This window comes from Callospermophilus lateralis, chromosome 20 (genome assembly GCF_048772815.1).
Source record: "Callospermophilus lateralis isolate mCalLat2 chromosome 20, mCalLat2.hap1, whole genome shotgun sequence".
Classification (NCBI taxonomy): domain Eukaryota; kingdom Metazoa; phylum Chordata; class Mammalia; order Rodentia; family Sciuridae; genus Callospermophilus; species Callospermophilus lateralis.
The window spans coordinates 12,792,933-12,812,422 of NC_135324.1; the positions used below are offsets into that span (position 1 = coordinate 12,792,933).

The 19,490-nt window shown below is 41.6% G+C and overlaps 1 non-coding gene across 1 annotated transcript; it reads left to right on the forward strand.

The window, feature by feature from the left end:
- The first annotated feature begins 2,640 nt into the window (after nt 1-2,640).
- Trnaa-cgc (transfer RNA alanine (anticodon CGC)) lies at nt 2,641-2,712 on the forward strand. The gene has a single exon. It is a non-coding gene; the product is annotated as a tRNA-Ala (tRNA).
- The last annotated feature ends 16,778 nt before the right edge of the window (nt 2,713-19,490 follow it).

Sequence of the window (19,490 nt, forward strand, 5' to 3'; positions counted from 1 at the left end):
CCATCTATGTATGATGTCTCAAAGTGCATTTGACAGTCATGTATAACTAATTAGAACAACAACCACAAAAATACTAAATAAGGGGGGAAAAAGAATGTGAATTTGCTCAGTGACAATGAACTATACACTTAGAAATTATAAAAGTGTTCAATTTAATGCCACATGTATTTTACCACAATTAAAATTGTAACATGCATGTCAAAGAAAAAAAATGCTTTAACATTAAAAAAAAATCAAGGTATCATGTCCATCTACAACTAAATATCTCTCTGTATGTGCACATATGAATATGTGTGCACATACACGGAGTCTCTCAATCCCATTCTAAAGAGAGACATCAGATTGAAATTGGTTCCCGAAGACTCCATCGCCTGGTGATTAGACGATTGAGAGGCAAACAGAATTTGCTGTGTTTTTCTTTCCCCAAATCCTCTCGGAAGCATTTTTTCTTCCTTCCCCTCCCTTAAAATAAAGCCAGAGAGTTGTTGTGCTGTGGAGTCTGCAATTGTACTTGCTAATACCACCGCGGGTTCACGGAGTGTGGAAGTACCCAGGCCTCCTCGCGTCCCCAGCTGGGCTCAGCGATCGGACTAACAAGGCTGTTTGGTGACACAGCAGGTAAAAATTAAAATCGGAGGAGCAATCATGTCGGATCCTGGGAGTCACCAAAGGAAACCGGAACAGGCAATAAGATGCTGTGTGCCTTGAAGCACCTGCTAAATTCAGACTGGGCTGCGGCTTCAAAAAGACCCTGGGAAGAGAAGGCTGTAAAAGAGACTTTCAAAAAAAAAAAAAAAAAATCGATTCTGGAGGGAATCAAAGCATGAATAAGAATTGCTACGGCTGCCTGGTTAGAAACTGATGGATGCAAAAAAAAAATAAAACAGCAAAAAAATAAAGTTCATTAGAAAGAGGGAGAGCAGAAGACAGAACCTGACAGGGGTTACCGTCTCCTTCCTCCTAAGTGGAGGCGGCTCAGCACGTATGCCTTCAGGACACGGGCTAGGATGGCAATAAACAGGCTTTCTTAAGGGGCTGGGAAGTGCTGCTGTCAAGTCACCCTGCCACCCAGCCTGCTGGATGAAGCTGGGCTTCCGCCTTCCTGGCCCCTGGGTCTGCAGGCATCTCAATTCTGGGGTCTGCTTCTGCAGAAACCTGCCATGGTGAATGGCCCCTCCCTGGTTCACAGCAACCCTTCTCAGGTGCGCCTCCTGTGCCTGCCGGCGGCTCTGGATCTCTTTTGCACCTTTTCTGGGGAACAGCTGGGCTGCAGTCGCCAGATGCATCACGCTGCGAGAACTTCGTGCTACAGCCGACCAGAACTATGACTCAGGAGCCCTCCTCCAGGGCAGGGGTGTCTTTGCATTTTTATCAGCTTTCGGTGAAGCCTTGTGTCTCATCGTCCTGTTTATAGAACACTTATAAAAATAAAAAATACGGAGCCACCAACATACCACACAAGGTCATTTTCAAAGACAGGCTAGGTTTTCAGAGTTGCATTCTTTTGGTGAATGATGAGAGCGGCTGATAACCTAGGTATTGAAAACCATGTATTTGAGATAACTATGGATATTTCGTATATATAACTACATCTATGGCTATCTATGATATGTCATATAGATTAACTATATATGAAATATATGAATTCAATGTAATATACGTGAATACATTTGAAATATCTAGGGAAACACACAGGTGAAAAATATATAAAAGATATATAAGCTCTAGATTATAAATTGGGCTATGAAGGTGTATTAGGAATGCAAAAAAAAAAAAATTATGAATGTAAGGCACTCCTCTATTGTGATGTATGTAAGAAATAATAAAAACAAATAAATAAATTCTTAAAAATGTACCCATGTCCGTCTCATTATCATTTTTGCAGAATTGAGAACTTCAGACCTAATGGGTTCAGTGTCTCTCGCCGAGGTGCCACCTGGCAAAGACTCTTATAAAAAAAAAGTCCTCAGACTTCATAGGAAATGTTGTGCTGCACCTAGAAGCCACGTTACAAATTCAGGAGAGGCACTGACCCTTCCTGTTCAGGCAACGTGTTAGACCTTAGTAAGTGGCTAACAAAGTGCTGACTTCTCCATGAATTTCAGGGTGGTCTATGAAACCTTGGTGATGGAGCTGCCCCAGGACCGAGGGTGCCCTGTAAATGCCGTGGGTAGGGGCGGGGTGTGTGTGGCCAGCAAGACATTTCCAAACTAAGTTTGAGTGGCTGGTTCTCTATCCTCCTGCCAAGTCAAAGCGCAGCATCTTTGGTCCAGTGAGATCCCCACATAAACACATTCTGAGTGGATATAAGTGTTATGTTTGGAAACCAGAGAAACTCAAATAGTACACTATGATGAGAGATGTTCTGACTTAACATGTAACTGTGGCCTGGGCACAATACCCAAGCAGATGTGGTTGGTCATAAGATACGTAGCCATTTCACAGCAGATTCGAAATTCAGTTCTTCACGCACAATCAGAACATCCCATTTATCATAGGAACATCACACCTATACTGTAGCTGTACATTGCTTAAATTTTAATCCTGCTTCCATTACCAGAATGATTGGGTCAAATTATGGAACCTCCCAAATTCCCAGTGTATCTTAAAAATAGGTATCAAAAGGAATGTAACCGGGCTGGGGATGTGGCTCAGGGGTAGAGTTTTTGCCTCGCATGCATGAGGCCCTGGGTTCAATCCCCAGCACTACCAAAAAATAAAAAAAGGTAACTTGTGGGATACACAATAGAGTAAATGGAAAATGTTTGCAAATATAAATATAATTTTACATATAGTATATGTATATGTGTGTGTTTGTGTGTGTGTGTGTGTGAGAGTGCATATGGATGTATGCACATGGGTGTAGACAGATATAATTGAGTAACTATATATGGCTCAACACTTTACTACCAGCAGAATGAACCATGACCAATTGATATTTCTCTTTTTTTTTAGATATCTAGATAAACATATTGAGTTTTTCAAATTTATATATGACAGTGGAATGCATGACGATTCTTATTACATATATAGAGCAGAATTTTTCATATCTCTGGTTGTACACATAGTATATTCACACCAATTCGTGTCTTCATACCTGTTCTTTGGATAATAATGATCATCACATTCCACCATCATTAAATACCCCTTGCCCCTCCCTTCCCCTCCCACCCCTCTGCTCTATCTAGAGTTCATCCATTCCTCCCATGCTCCCCCTCCTAACCCACTAGGAGTCAGCCTCCTTATATCAGAGAAAACATTTGGCATTTGTTTTTTGGGGGGGATTGGCTAACTTCACTCAGCATCATCTTCTCCTACACCATCCATTTACCTGCAAATGCCATGATTTTATTCTCTTTTATTGCTGAGTAACGTTCCATTGTGTATATATGCCACATTTTCTTTATCCATTCATCCACTGAAGGGCATCTAGGTTGGCTCCACAGTTTAGCTATTGTGAATTGTGCTGCTATCAACATGGAGGTGGCTGCATCACTACAGTATGCTGTGCTGACCACATAATCATCTTTATCTCAATGAAGACAAAGGAAGAGATCTGAAGGACAACTGATGTCCATTTCCTCGGGTTCAAATCAAAGACACCTGCTCAATATATAGACTATCATTTGGTGAGCAAAGTGATTTGTATATTAATCAATGTTTGTATGAACCAGCCTTAACCCAAGATGCTTCTCTCACCTGCTTCTCTCCAAGGAAATATGAACATCGAGATCATTATAAGTTCTATTTTTAAGATGGAATCCCCTCCACATGCAGGCTGCAGGGTCCACAAAAATGTCACTAATGAGTTTAACACAAGGAGGAGCCTATGTGCCCCTCTGTTGGTTCTCTGTGCGCCTTGGTGTAAAGGCACATACTGTACTGTTGTTTTTTTTTTATTCACAAAGGGCAGGCTTCGAGAATGATGTCATCTCACAAACACCCAGAAGTGAAAAACCATGACCACTTCATTTGTTTCACGCAGTATTCGTGCAACGCCACCCACACCCCAGGGATGATGACAAATAACTCTGGTGGCGGATTTCAGAGACTCCTCCACAACATGATGGCCAGCTTTGTGAAAATGTTATCGCTGTCAGCCTGGAGGTAGTTTCACTGAGCAGAACCATCTGAAAATAACCACGGGGGCCACTCTGTGTGAGATGCATGGCGTGACAAAGAGGATGGGGTCTCTCCTCTCTTCTCCCGGGAGTGGGCGCTGCACCCATGCGCGGCTTATCACGAAACCTCCTCCAGGGACGGGATCCTCTAACCTTGCACAGGTCTCCAGGTACTAAGAGCCAGTACCCACCTGCAGTCAAGCCCTCTGCTTGGACAAGAGCAGACGGAGGAGCCATTAACGGGAACTCAGATCCCACTCTGCAAGGTCAAGGCGGTAAGAATCTGCCACACCCTAAGTTGGGCAGGACAGGATGACAGGACCTCTGGCTTCTCTTCGGTGTGTTAAATCTTGACCTTTTGGGAGTTTCAAATAAAATCTCTTCTCTGGTCCACAATCTGTGACATTGTCAAATGGGTCCTGTAATCGATGGAGATCCATCTAGACTCAGGTGGCACCTTTGTGGCATGGTGGCTATGAGACATATCATCTCTCCAATGCCAAAACCAGATCACGGCACCAGGAGCATTTATTAGCATTGGAGAGGACACAGAGGATGCATCGGAAATAACACAGTCAATTGTGTGATCCCGGCCGATATTCGGAAGGAGCTAATAAAAAGAGTCCCCTGAAATGTTATGACATTCAAAGAGGGCACTGCCATTATCAAAGGAGACACTAGTGCCCCGAATGCCCAGTGCTGACCACACCTGAGGGTCTGCGGTCCACCTGGCTGAAGGGTGGTCACATACTCCAAGCTGAGAGGGATCTATAATGGATGTGATGGATGCTACTTTTTATAAAAGGGCTGTGACATTTCCCATGATGCTCCCTACTCAGCTGCTTCTGCTAGTAGACTGGCCACAAGAGGAAGACGTGTGCAAAGTGTATCGCATTGTTCTTTGAAAATGAATGAGAAAGAATATCCTAAATATAAAACATTTATAAATATGCTATTACCCAGAGGTATGTGTACACACACACACACACACACACACACACACACACACTCACACACTCACACACTTCTGATCTAATATAAAAAAACAAACAAACAAACAAAAACCTTTCAAAATCCATGATATCTTGGTTAACCAGTTTCTCCAGGGCAAATAATCCTCTACCAGAATATCTAACTACAAAAAAAAAAAAAAAGAATTTGGAGGCTGAGGCAGGAGGATCACGAGTTCAAAGGCAGCCTCAGCAAAAAATCGAGGCACTAAACAACTCAGCGAGACCTGTCTCTAATAAAAATACAAGAGATTGTGGCTTCGTGGTCAAGTGCCCTTGAGTTCAATCCCCGGTATGAAAATCAAACAAGAAAACACAAAAATCAAATCACAGAGAATTTTAGTTTGTCATGGAACCAGTGGATAGGTATGCGCCTTGGGCATAGAACTGGTCTCAAGGGATCTTAATCAGGAACGTTTCAGATTGTGAAAAGAAAATTGTTTCCCAGGAACTCTGTTCAATGGTACTCCAAGAAAACCCAGCTCTCCAATAAAACAACAGACCAAGAGCCCCAGACTGGGAAGTAGAGAGATGTATTATGGTCTCCAAGGAGTCTCTTCTGCCTGTTAAATTTATCTTAAATCTTCAGGAAGCCCGGTTTGCATGCCATTCCCAAATAAGGCAAAGCCTTCAAGGTGCTATATTTTTGCAAACCACAACTATGGAGGCTGTCTGAAAATGATTATTTATGCAAAAGGACTGCCATTCTTGCAAGACTGCAGTATTTATCGGAATACGTGACTTCACAGAAACACAGGTACGACTTTTGGAACTGGCTGGACCGTCATAGGGAAAGAACTATACGTGACTGCTTCAGGATGGGGGTAACAGGGACATGATCCCGACTTCTCGTCACACGATGAACTCATCACATGATCAAGGCAAAACTGGCTTCAATCCTTCGATACAGAAGCAAATGAAACCATCGACCCAGATGTGCAGCAACACTCCAGGGGACGTAAATCTGCACATCCAAATGTGATCCATCCTTCTCTGCCCTCGACACCCCATCTGTACATCCACACCAAGCCAAAGTTCGTCATCCCGTGGACTTGATTACTTGTCATTCCAAAGGTCAGACACCCAGGTTTCAGTGACAGTTCTGTTACCCATAAGTGGTACGCCCACTGGCAACGTTTACCTGGCCCTCGGTTTTCTGTTCACCAAGGGTCATCTCAAAGCATCTGTCAAGGTCGTAAAGACTATCGGAGGCAGATGCATTAAGCAGAGGTCTCATCATACAGTGGGTACAAAATGAAATCAGCAAGTATTACTGTGATTGCGCACCTGAGTGTACTTCACTGCTATGCCATTTACAGATGGGCTGTTCTTCTCTTGCTATTAGACAAACACCATCAAAGCCGAAATGAATCAAGAGTTGGGCCAGATACTGAGCGTGGTCCGTCAAACAGATGTTTTCATACTTTTAGAATGGTGTACATCAAATGCCTGTTCCCCCTTCAACCTGTTTCTTTAAAATTGTGTAGGTAGATATATAATGTGAATTTAAAGAATGGCGACGCTGGACCTCGTTCAGCACGATTCTATTAGTGCTGACAAAGGAGGGAAATGTGCTTAGAGATATTCAACTCACTTTCAGGGTCCCTACACGCTGATACGGTGTCTCCCATCCATAGGGTTACCTGATGACCCTCCCTTAATACGACATATTAAACATAAAGTACCTGTGCTTAGTACCTGAGCACCCATTACGTTACATGCCAAATGTATTGACCAATGTCTATCACAGAATTTCTAAAAAATGTTCTAGGGAAAATAAAAAAAGCAAAACTTTACAATACTATTTCTTTTCTATGCTACCAACCCATGAATGGGCCACTCCAAAGAACGGTTAGAGCAATCCTCTTTACTTTTTTTTTGAAATTTCAAAACAATACAATAAACTATATCTGTATCTTCCTACCTTCTCTTCCTGCTTAGCAATGATCTAGATCAGCCAGGCACAGTGGTGCAGGCCTGTAATATCAGTGACTGTGGAGGTTGAGACGGGAGGATCACAAGTTGGAGGCCAACCTGGAAAACTTTAGCAAGGCCCTAAGCAACTTGGTGAGACCCTGGGTCTTTAAAATTAAAAATAAATAATCATCATGAAAAGGGTCGGGGATATGGCTCAGTGATAAAGCGCCCCTGGATTCAACCCTTGGTACCATAAAAAAAAAAGAAGAAGTTATATAATTATGTAAATCCTGCAAAGACAGATGAAGTAAATACTTGTAGGGTATTCTTATCCATCAGTGTCATGTTAGTCATATGGAAGCACAGCCAACAGATGAGCCAAGAGTCAGGACTGGGATGCCAACTCTCAGTGACCCACTCTTATTAGGCCACCCTGAGATAAGGATCAGATTGCAACACCTGACATTCCCGGTCACCTCCTTTGCATGACAGCCCAAGGGAGACGCTTTACGCCTTGGGAATGTACACCTCAGGCCCAGGAGGCTCTATTGGCAAGTCACAGCCGTCCCCTGTCCTGGACGGGGCAGACACCCCTTCACATAAATCCCTGCCACGCCCGCTGTCTTAGAGTACTCGGACCCTTGACCTGGGTCTCTTTAAGCCCTTAAAGAGATTGGGCTGGGAGGGGCGGCGTGATCAGCCTTTCTCAGCTGACAATACAGTCAGCTGTTCATTTATTCAAAACAATCATTGCACCTCTGCAAGATGGCGGGCGACGGGACCCTCTCCAGCACATTGAACCCGACAGACACATTCCTCTGCACACAGAGCTCCTCTCTGGGTGGCAGGACCCACAGATGAGTGACAACAGACAGAGGTAAGAGCCATGAGCGCCTATAGAAATAATTAGCGGTACCGGCTTTCAATTAAAAAAAAAAAAAATAATGGAGGACATTTTTCAAATTAATGTTTTTTAAACGGACCGTCTCCTATGTGGGAAGCTGGAGCCAAGTAAGGGAAAGCGGGGGGGGGGGGGGGGGGGGGGGGGTGTCAGATCATAAAGTCAGGAGAGTAGAGGGAGGAGATGGGGGGAGGGAGAGGAAATGCAGGATGAATTTGACAAAAGTTTGCTCCGTGCATGCATAAACACAGCCCAGGGCATTCCACCCTACCTCTATCCACCAAGCACCAACTAAAAATGAATAAATGACAAAATAAACACAGGGAAGGGAGGACAGCAGAGCCCAGGAAGGGGAACAGGCGGAGGAAGGAAGGGCAGGAAAGAGGACATTCTGGGGACTGAAATGGAGAGAGTTAAATTCCGTGCAAGTAAGACTGTGTCAAAAGGAACCCAGCTTTTCTGTACAGCTATAATGAAGCAATAAAAGAAAAACGAAACTGATAGGGTCGCATGTATTCACCCACTCCAGTGCAACATTTTCAACTAGATATGCATTGCAAAATGGTTACATGTAGCCGGTTAGTACCTGCACCACCTTGCAGTTATTTCTGCAGGGAGAACACTTGATAATCACTCTCTGGGTGTTTTTCAAGAATGCAATAGATCATCATTAATCGTGGTCTCCACGGTCTGGTCACCAGAGGCTAGAGAGGTTGGGGAGACGCTTTTCTCAAAGAACAATGAGAAAATTTGGGAAGCGGGTACCATGTCTGTTATTTTGATTGCAGGGATGATTATATCCACCTGTCAATATTTAGAAATATCCTCCTGAAGCGCGTACTCTAATGAGTACATTTATTGTACGTCAGTTAATATTTCAATAAAGCACTGTTTAGGAAGGGTGCTTCCTCAGTTTTATATGGAAAAGTTTCTCTAAAGACATTATTATTGTTGTTGTTATTATTATTATTATTATTATTGATTTGTGCTGCTGGGGATTGAACCCAGGGCCTTGTGCAGGCAAGGCAAGCACTCTATCAGCTGAGCTATACCCCCAGCCCTCCAAAGGCATTTAAAGTAGAAACCTAAAGGATGAAGCCAGAGACAGAAAGTCAAGAGACGGAGGAAAGACCACTCAAGCCAGAGCAAATAGCATGTGCAAAGGTCCTGAGTCAGGAAGAGACGGGCGCATTTCAACAACAGGAAGAACATCAGAATTCCTAGTGCCCGCGGGATGGAGCTGCTAGAGATGAGGTTGGAAAAGAAGGTCGGGACCCAGTGACGTTGGACATCACAAGCCAGGAGAATGCCTTTGAACGTCGTGCCACAGGTAATACATAATAATGTAATAATGATAATAATGATAAATCATGTAATAATAATGTAATAATGATAATAATGATAAATCATGTAATAATAAGTAATAATGATGATAATGATAAATCATGTAATAATAATGTAATAATGATGATAATGATAAATCATGTAATAATAAGTAATAATGATGATAATGATAAATCATGTAATAATAATGTAATAATGATGATAATGATAAATCATGTAATAATAATGTAATAATGATAATAATGATAAATCATGTAATAATAATGTAATAATGATGATAATGATAAATCATGTAATAATAAGTAATAATGATGATAATGATAAATCATGTAATAATAATGTAATAATGATGATAATGATAAATCATGTAATAATAAGTAATAATGATGATAATGATAAATCATGTAATAATAATGTAATAATGATGATAATGATAAATCATGTAATAATAATGTAATAATGATAATAATGATAAATCATGTAATAATAATGTAATAATGATGATAATGATAAATCATGTAATAATAAGTAATAATGATAATAATGATAAATCATGTAATAATAATGTAATAATGATGATAATGATAAATCATGTAATAATAAGTAATAATGATGATAATGATAAATCATGTAATAATAATGTAATAATGATGATAATGATAAATCATGTAATAATAATGTAATAATGATGATAATGATAAATCATGTAATAATAATGTAATAATGATAATAATGATAAATCATGTAATAATAAGTAATAATGATAATAATGATAAATCATGTAATAATAATGTAATAATGATGATAATGATAAATCATGTAATAATAAGTAATAATGATGATAATGATAAATCATGTAATAATAATGTAATAATGATGATAATGATAAATCATGTAATAATAATGTAATAATGATGATAATGATAAATCATGTAATAATAATGTAATAATGATGATAATGATAAATCATGTAATAATAAGTAATAATGATAATAATGATAAATCATGTAATAATAATGTAATAATGATGATAATGATAAATCATGTAATAATAATGTAATAATGATGATAATGATAAATCATGTAATAATAATGTAATAATGATGATAATGATAAATCATGTAATAATAATGTAATAATGATGATAATGATAAATCATGTAATAATAATGTAATAATGATGATAATGATAAATCATGTAATAATAATGTAATAATGATGATAATGATAAATCATGTAATAATAATGTAATAATGATGATAATGATAAATCATGTAATAATAATGTAATAATGATGATAATGATAAATCATGTAATAATAATGTAATAATGATGATAATGATAAATCATGTAATAATAATGTAATAATGATGATAATGATAAATCATGTAATAATAATGTAATAATGATGATAATGATAAATCATGTAATAATAAGTAATAATGATGATAATGATAAATCATGTAATAATAATGTAATAATGATGATAATGATAAATCATGTAATAATAATGTAATAATGATGATAATGATAAATCATGTAATAATAAGTAATAATGATAATAATGATAAATCATGTAACAATAATGATAATAAGTAATAATGATAGGTTGATGCTTTTAAGGATTGCTTGAGTTGCTCCCTAAGGAGTGGGTGGGAATTACAGGAATGGGAGAGAGTGAGGGCAGAAAGACCAGGCCAACTCTTCCTTATCAGAACTTAATAAGAATGTGCTCCAGCAGGGACACCAAGGAGAGAAAGGGAAATGGTGGCTTTAAATCATCTCCCCAAAACTTCTGTGTCACCAACCCCCTTCTAAAAATATGGAGCTTTTGTTGCTGTCACCTGTCAAGAACAATTAGAGGAGGAAAAGTTTATGTGGGGGCTCACGGTTTCAGAGGTACCAGTCCATAGATGGCCGGCTCCATCCCTGGGGATCAAGGGGAGGCTGAGCGACAGGATGGAAGAGTGTGGAGGAGGAAAGGAGATGGGGGCAGGGAGCAGAGAGAGGGGGCTCACGCAACTCAGTGAGACCCTGTCTCTAAATAAGATACAAAATAGGGCTGGGGAGGTGGCTCAGTGGTCGAGTGCCCCTGAGTTCAATCCCTGGTACAAAAAAATAAAAAATAAAAAAGACTCAGGCAGCTAGAGGGATGAGACTTTGTGCTCCATTTGTACACAACTTGTCAAAATGCATCCTACTGTCATGTGTAACTAATGAGAACACATGAAAAAATTAAAAAAAGAAAAGAAAGACTCGACCCTGCCACCCTGTCTTTAGAAATCCTTGTAACTCTTCACAGCCCAATTTCTGTGGAGAAGTGGCGGGGTTCTGGATCAGTCTCTGGAGGACAGGCTAAGCTGTAATCTATTTTTTTTCTAACGTGTTTATATTTATGGTCACTTTTAAAATTTATAGCAACGAATACTACTGTGATGTACTCTTTTTTAAAAAAGATGATGAAGTTCATTAAAAATTGAAGCGAATGATAATACAAGGGAGTTCACAGATGGCACAGAAATAGATGAAGATCAAATCTGGGGAAACACAGACCGAGAAAGCCCCCTTGGGCCCAGTGCCAGTGTTTCATATGCTCAGAATCTGAAACCCTAAGGGGTAGAGTGATTGGCCGGAGGTTATAAAGCTGGAAGGGAGCAAAGACAGCCCCAGAGAGAACAGACACTTCCCAGAAGAACTAGAACCATCCAACAAATATGCAAGAAAATGTCCGACATCTCTAGCAATTAGAGAAATGCAAATCAAAACTAGTTGGAGATCCCATCTCACTACAGTCAGAACACGGCAGTTCCCAAGAATACAAGTAACAATCAGTGTTGGCGAGGATGTGGGGGAAAAGGCTCACTCACACGTTGCTGGTGGGACTGCAAGTTGGTGCAACCCCTCTGGAAAGCAGTATGGAGTTTCCTCGGAAAACGTGGAATGGAACCACCATTGGACCCAGCTATCCCACTCCTAATCCAAAGGACTTAAAGTCAGCGTACTACAGGGACATAGCCACATCAATGTTTATAGCAGCACAATTCACAATAGCTAAACTGTGGAGCCAACCTAGGTGCCCTTCAACAGATGAATGGATAAAGAAAATGTGGTATATATACACAATGGAATATTACTGAATGTTAATGAAGAATGCAATTATGGCATTTGCCAGTAAATGGATGGAACTGGAGAATATCATGCTAAGTGAGATAAACCAATCCCAAAGAAGCAAAGGCCAAATATTTTCTCTGATATTCAGATGCTAATTCACAATAAAGGGGGAGGGGAGAACCAAGGTATTTTGGGCTAGACAGGGGGGAGTGAGGGGAGGGAAGGGGGCACAGGGGTAGAAATATTTGTAAAACCAATTGGACATTATTACCCTATGTGCATATATGATTATAAGACCTGTGTAATTCTACGTCATGTACAACCAGACGAATGAGACGTTATACTCCATTTATGTATGATGTGTCAGAATGCATTCTACTGTGATGTATAACTAATTGGAACAAATAAAAAAAAAGTCTACAACAAAATACAATTTCAGAATCATTGGATTTCTGTTACAATGACATTAAAGAGAAAGGTAAAGACCAAAATCCAATAGGCATTTCTCATTACTGAACAAAACTTACATTAGCTTATTTATTTTGCTACCCTTTTACTGAACTGGAGAGCAGATTTTTAAAAACTACGTGACCCATGCACAATTATGAAGTGCAATTGGCAATCTGCTTTCTCTCCCCTCTTCTTAAACATAACTGAACAGAGAACGTAGCTGGACCTGAGAAACCTAGAGCCTCAGCTTCGGATTTGGTTGTCTCTAGTTAGGTAAATATTACATTAGAACCAAAGTTTATGTGCAAATACCACGGCACCGGGGAGAAGAACAAAGTTCTCCAAGGGGATGTCTAAGAACAGAGCAGAAGAAGGTAAAGAGGATGAGGGGGTTCGTTTCCACTGGACAATTTCTATTTCACAAAGACCACCGGTGTGCACGCCGTATCCACCTGCCTTTATCAGTATTTCATAGAACTTCTCAGCAAAATCCTACAGAGAATATCACACCAGGTTTCCAGCAGAAACAGTTGACCCCGGCGGATATTGCTGAATTCTCATGATTTACTCTTTTGCATCTCGGAGAAGATCTGAATTTATTTTGGATGGGCTTTGGAATGATTGCCATCCCCTTCCCGTGAGCGAGAGGAGATGCAGTCTTTCTTATTTTTATCTAATTTTTTTTTCCCCTATAAGTGGGAACATTTCACTCTCTCCCTTAAAGAAGCACAGAAGGGAGTGAGGATGAAGTCCACGCCACACGTGAATCCTGGTGGATTTTAAACGAATACATTAGAACTTTAGTCATTGTCGTGGTTTGGATGCAAGGTGTCCCCCCAAAAGCTCATGGGTGAGACCCTGCAAGGAGATCTAGAGGTCAAACAATTGGGTTACGAGAACCTGAACTCATCAGTGCATTCATCCACTGATCTGGATTCGTGGAGTGGTGACTAGGTGGGTGGAGTGGCCCTTTGGGGTTTATATTTTGTCACTGTGAGTGGAGTCTCTCCCTGCTTCCTGATCATCGCGTCCTGAACTGTTCCTCCACCACAGCCTTCCGCCACGATGTTCTGCCTCCCCTTGGGCCAGGAGGAATGGAGTCAGTCGTCTGTGGACGGAGACCTCTGAAACCAGGAGTCCCCAAATAAACTTTTCCTCCTTAAAAACTGTTCTCGTCAGGTCTTCTGGTCACAGCCACAGAAAAGCTGATTAAAATACTCATTTCAACTCGCAGGGGGGCGAACAGTTGGAGTTGGAAGGTGTGCGGGAAGACAATCCCATTAGCTAAAAAAATCTGTGCTCTAAAGCCAAGATATAATTAGACTGAGACAGCAAAGGGGGGAAAGGAGGAGGGAGGAGGAGGTCAGAGGGAGAGATAACGAACGTGGCCACAGGAGGTGGACAGAAGAGCCAGGTTCCAGTTCAATGTGGTTTCTTCCGCAGCAAGAGGAGGCTGATGGAGGGCTAGGCGGAACGGGACAGGGCCACAAAGGCTGGGTTTGGGCACAGCAGACCATGAAAGTTAAGACAATTGTGCTCCAAAGGAGGCATGGTCCACGGAGAGGCAGGCCCAGGTGACAGGAGGGAGAGATGACCTGTATTGGGGAAGCCATGCGCGCTGTGTGACCTTCTGCCACTCCCCTAACCTGGTTTGGTTGCCCCCAACTCTAATACAGAGGTGGCCAGATTCCCCAGAGCCGGGCTGCTTTGAGCCCAGTATGAATTCTATACTGTACTTAAAGTATCCAGTGGAGAGAAAGGACAGAAACGGATGTGACTGTCACAGCTGTTATAATTAACATCATGGGTAATGGCCGAATTGTCCAAGGGCTCTCTATCATGGGTTTTTGTTTTTTGTTTTTTTTTTTGGGGGGGGGCGGGGGGATTAGGGATTGAACCCAGGGGCTCTTAACCACTGAGCAACATCCTCATTGTTTTTTATTTTTTATTTTGAGACAGGGTCTCACTGAATTTCTTAAGGCCTGGCTAAGTTGATGGGGCTGACTTTTTTTTTTGTACCAAGGATTGAACTCAGGGGCACTTGAACACTGAGCCACATCCCCAGCCCTATTTTGTATTTTATTTAGAGACAGGGTCTCACTGAGTTGCTTAGCCCTTTGATTTTGCTGAGGCTGACTTTGAACTCACCATCCTCCTGCCTCAGCTTCCAGAGCCGCTGGGATTATAGCCGTGCGCCACCATACCCGGCTCTAAATCATATTGTAATACGGAGAAATGTGAAAAACTCGGTTAAAAAAAAAGTAGAGTTAATGATGAAATATTAGATGGGTTACACAGTATTTTCCAACATTTTAAAAATCCTGATTCAAAGATTAGCAGGCTGCCCAACAGATGGCATAAAAAATACAGAAAAATGTTTACATTCCATCATGTGTCATGTGTATGTATATAATGGCTCTATATGTCCCTATATATGGCTATAGAGAGAACAAGAGGCACCTTTATCATGATAATTTTTTTTTTCTTTTTTAAGGCTGGGGGTTGAACCCAGAACCTCATTCCTGCTAAGCAGATGCTCCATCACCCCGAGCCCTGACAACAATATAATCAGGCCAGAGAAATAGCCCTCAGTCTTGTTTTTGAACTTCTTCCCTGGAAAGATGAACCCCTCTATGAGAGCCAAGAAGCTCCCCTCTCTACCAACATCACAACAAAAAAACCCACAACCACATTCACCTTCCTGCCTGGTTTTAGCTGGAAAAGCTTAAAAAAAAAAAAAAAAGCTAAAAAAAAAAATGGTGCACTTTCTCTTTTGATGAATATCTGTTTTATTTTGCTCTTCATTCATTTTATGTTAGATAGTAATTGATAATTTATAGACTCCCGATGATCCTACATTTATAATAAAATGAATCACTAAATATTTTAATAAAATATTTTATGTGTTTAATATAGGTATTATTAAATTTTAATGTTCATATACGATAAAATATAGTACCGAATGTATCATATTCTTTGTTATATAACATTATTTTCAGTAAGAAATGATTGTAAGGGACATTATTAGGCTCTGACTGTGGGTCAGTCCTTGTGCTAAACGGATCTGCTTTCTTAAGGATTTAGGCATCCTCCCGAAGCTCATGCACTTAACCCTATTTAGTGGTAGGTTTTTGAATCTAGATTTGACTCAGCCCCAGGACCTCCGTCTCATCCGTCAGAAGCTGTCCCAAGGCAGTAGCTTCCAGCATCAGAACGCTAGGGGTTGGTGACAGGGACACTACATGACGCCTCAAATTCTCACTTACAGCTGGAAGAATGTGAGTCAGGAAAAAAAAAAAAAATGTCCCCAAGAGTATAAACTGCTTAAGTCCCTGAATTAGGCAAGCAGCCTGGGTGAGCAGGCAGGAACAATGAAGGGGGACTGGCAGCCACCGGGAGCCTCCTGTCACCCGCCAGCAGCACCTGGAAGAGCCGGTCTGGTGCGTCAGCCCTGCCCCCAGAGTCACATCCCAGTAAGAAAAACTGTTGCTTTAAGATCAAGCCCCACCTGCCAGGTGGCCTGGACCTTCTTTATCACTGGAACTGTCCCAACCCCCAATCACCCTGGCAACCCAGGGCCCGGAGCCCTCACAAAGAAAGCTGGCTGAGGGCTATTCAAAGGGTAATGAACCAAATGAAGGGGCGGGAGATGGAGGCCCAAACAGGAGGATTCAATTTCCTTCATCAGCTCCCCCTGCAGTGCCTAGGCTGTCAATCAAAGGATCAGAGGTGGACCTGAGCAGGACTTTCTGGAAATGTCGCTGGGACTCCCAGTGAAACGGGAGGGCAGGAGGGGGTGCGCCATCCCTCTCTTCTCTGAGAGGAGCCAACTTTTCCCATGAGAGTGTCCCCTACTCCCCTTTCCTATGATCCCTTCTGATAAACTCATTTCTGCTGTTCTGAGCAACAGGACTCAAATCTCCCTGCTGAGATCAGGGTGAGAGAGGAGGTTTCCTAAGCTCAGCTCAGCTCAGCAGCAGACCTGGGTTCTGTAACACGTGGACCAAATTGCAAAGCTGTCAGTCTGCCCAAGGTCTGTCAGTGCACGGATTACACGAAATGCTCATCAAAAAATAAATCGTTAAAGGATGGCAATACATTGGCAAATGATGCTAAGCGTTCAAGATAAGCAGGAGTTCTAAATTCAAGAAAGGAGTCTCTCCTTCAAATATCACTTGTCGCTGCATCAAAAGACTATGGGGAATTATTGGCTAAGTTTCCTAATGCCACACCATGTGAAAATAGTTCACAGAAGCAGTCACAAACTCTTGAGGAAAACACCCTGAGTAATACGATGCCTATCAGTCACTGTTCTGATGTAACAGGAAAGCAACTGTCAACTCCCAGCGTGGAAACATGATTGCCACTTGGATAGAGGCAACTTAAAGGTTCCCAATGTCTGATCCTCACTCTGAAAGTCCTTAGCCATGATGGGAACTTGGGCAAATGAGTTAATCTTTTTGTTCTTTTTTTTTTTTTTAAGCTTCCCACGGGGAGGTCTGCTCTGGATGAGAGGACTGCTTTGACAACCCGCAAATCTCTGACCACTGAAGTTAACATTCTGGGTTGTTATGTTAACCACGGGGCAGATCCTCAAAGCCCCTTGGAGAGTCCAGTGGACTTTCTTCTGTTATCTCAAGCTTGACATTTGTTTCCACTTCCACAAAAGAAATGCATTTCTGGTTGCGCTCAATACTTTTGGCTATCGATGGCACCTATGTGGAAGCCATGTGGCTGAAGTCAGGGGCTTGACACGGGTTTTTATTCCGTCTTATGGTAAACGGTTCCAGCAACTGCATGCACACCGTCTACGTGTATCTGACATCAAGCTTTCTGCAGCTACTCTTTCCTCCATGAATCTGCCTTCCCCTTGTGTATTGAACATATTTCGAGACGTTGCTCTGGGGCACCCCTATCAGGTGGGAACACAGAGAGGTGAGTGGTGGGAATACAAGATTAAGAGAATAATTCTATAAAATGGACCCAGGTGCTGATTCTCACATGCTTTCTTTTCCAAGACGCAATTTACCTGCATCTCTGTCTGGCCTAAGTGGGCAGGATATGTCCCCTTCCTCAGCGAATTACCTGTTAACTACAGGAGGAAGGCAGGCTGAGATATTCTTGGTGAGAGGAACCCAGGAGACTTTTGTGACCAGATCCTGAAACTCAGGGAGATCAGGATAAGTCCTCCTAACCATAAAATCGGTAAGAATGTATGCTTAAGAATCCAATGGAAGCCAGGCGTGAGGGTGCACACCTCGAATCCCAGCGGCTCGGGAGGCCGAGGCAGGAGGATTGGGAGTTCAAAGCCAGCCTCAGCCATTTAGTGAGGCCCTAAGCAGGTGAGTGAGTCCTTGTCTCTAAATAAAATACAAAATAGGGCTGGGGAGGAGGCTCAGTGGTTGAGCATCTCTGGGTTCAGCACTGAAGTGTATCCAGAGACTCGATGTGGATTTTTAATTTTGGTGACCAGAGGGTTTATAAAGACAGACAGGAAAGGAGAAGATGCCCTGCCTCTTGGGGATGTCCATCTTGAACAAAGTCATTTGTCCTGCTTGCTCAGGATCACTCTCATGTTCTCTCCCCACTTTTGAGAAGCCCCCCCCTCTTTCCCCTCTCAGAGAGGACCCTACCTCACCCTTCAGGAGAACCAGTTCAGGGTTGCCTCCCCGAGAGAAGTCTGCGCTTCCTTCTTTTCCTCTTATTAATCAGCTGCACTTTGGGGTGGGCTCCAGCCAGGTGGACCACCAAACAGACCACGGGGGATCTCCACCACAGAGCCCTGGAGGTGTGGTTGGGAAACCTGGATTCCGGTGATGCCAATAATTGTGGGTGTGACTTTGCACCAGATGGTGAAGTTATCTGTAAAAAGAGGCAGCAGAGATCGGCCCCCAGTTCTGCGATCCTGCTGAGAACATGGGAGAGACCTTGGTCCCAACAAGAGAGCCTGTCCCAGGAGACTGTCACCCGTTAGTACTCCTGTTGGTTGTTTTCCTAACAAGTTTTAATTTTTTTTTTAAATTTATGAGGTTTCACGCATGCATCACGCCATTCAGCTTTTTAAAAGTTTGTATTATGTCCATAAGGATTTGCCATCCTGGCCATGGCCTAATTCCAGAATCTTTGCATCACTTTAAAAAAAAAAAAAAGGACCACACACTGATGGTCCTGTCTCAGCCCATTCTCCAGGCAAATACAGACAAATACTAATCTATTTTCTGCCTCCAAGGATTTTACTACAGATTCATATAAGTGAAAAAAGTGTGTGGCCTTTGTGCTTGATTTCACTCTATGAGCACCTCCTTCTTTTCATAGCTGAATAATATTCTACGTTCTGTGTTTAGCCTATTTTGTTTACTCGTTAACCAACTGATGGGTATTTGGGTTGTTCCCACTACTTGGCTATTATGAATAATAAATACTGTGTGCATTTGTATACAAATTACTTTTGCTTTGTTCAGTGCAATTTGCAGGTTCTCTGGGAAAAGATATATATATATATTTTTTTTTTAAGTGCCTTGGACTTTGCTGTTACACTGTTGATGTTTTTTTTTTCCCTTCTCTAAATTGATTATTTTATTTTACTTGTTCTCTTAAGTTACACAGGACAGTACAGTATGCTTTGGCATATCATACA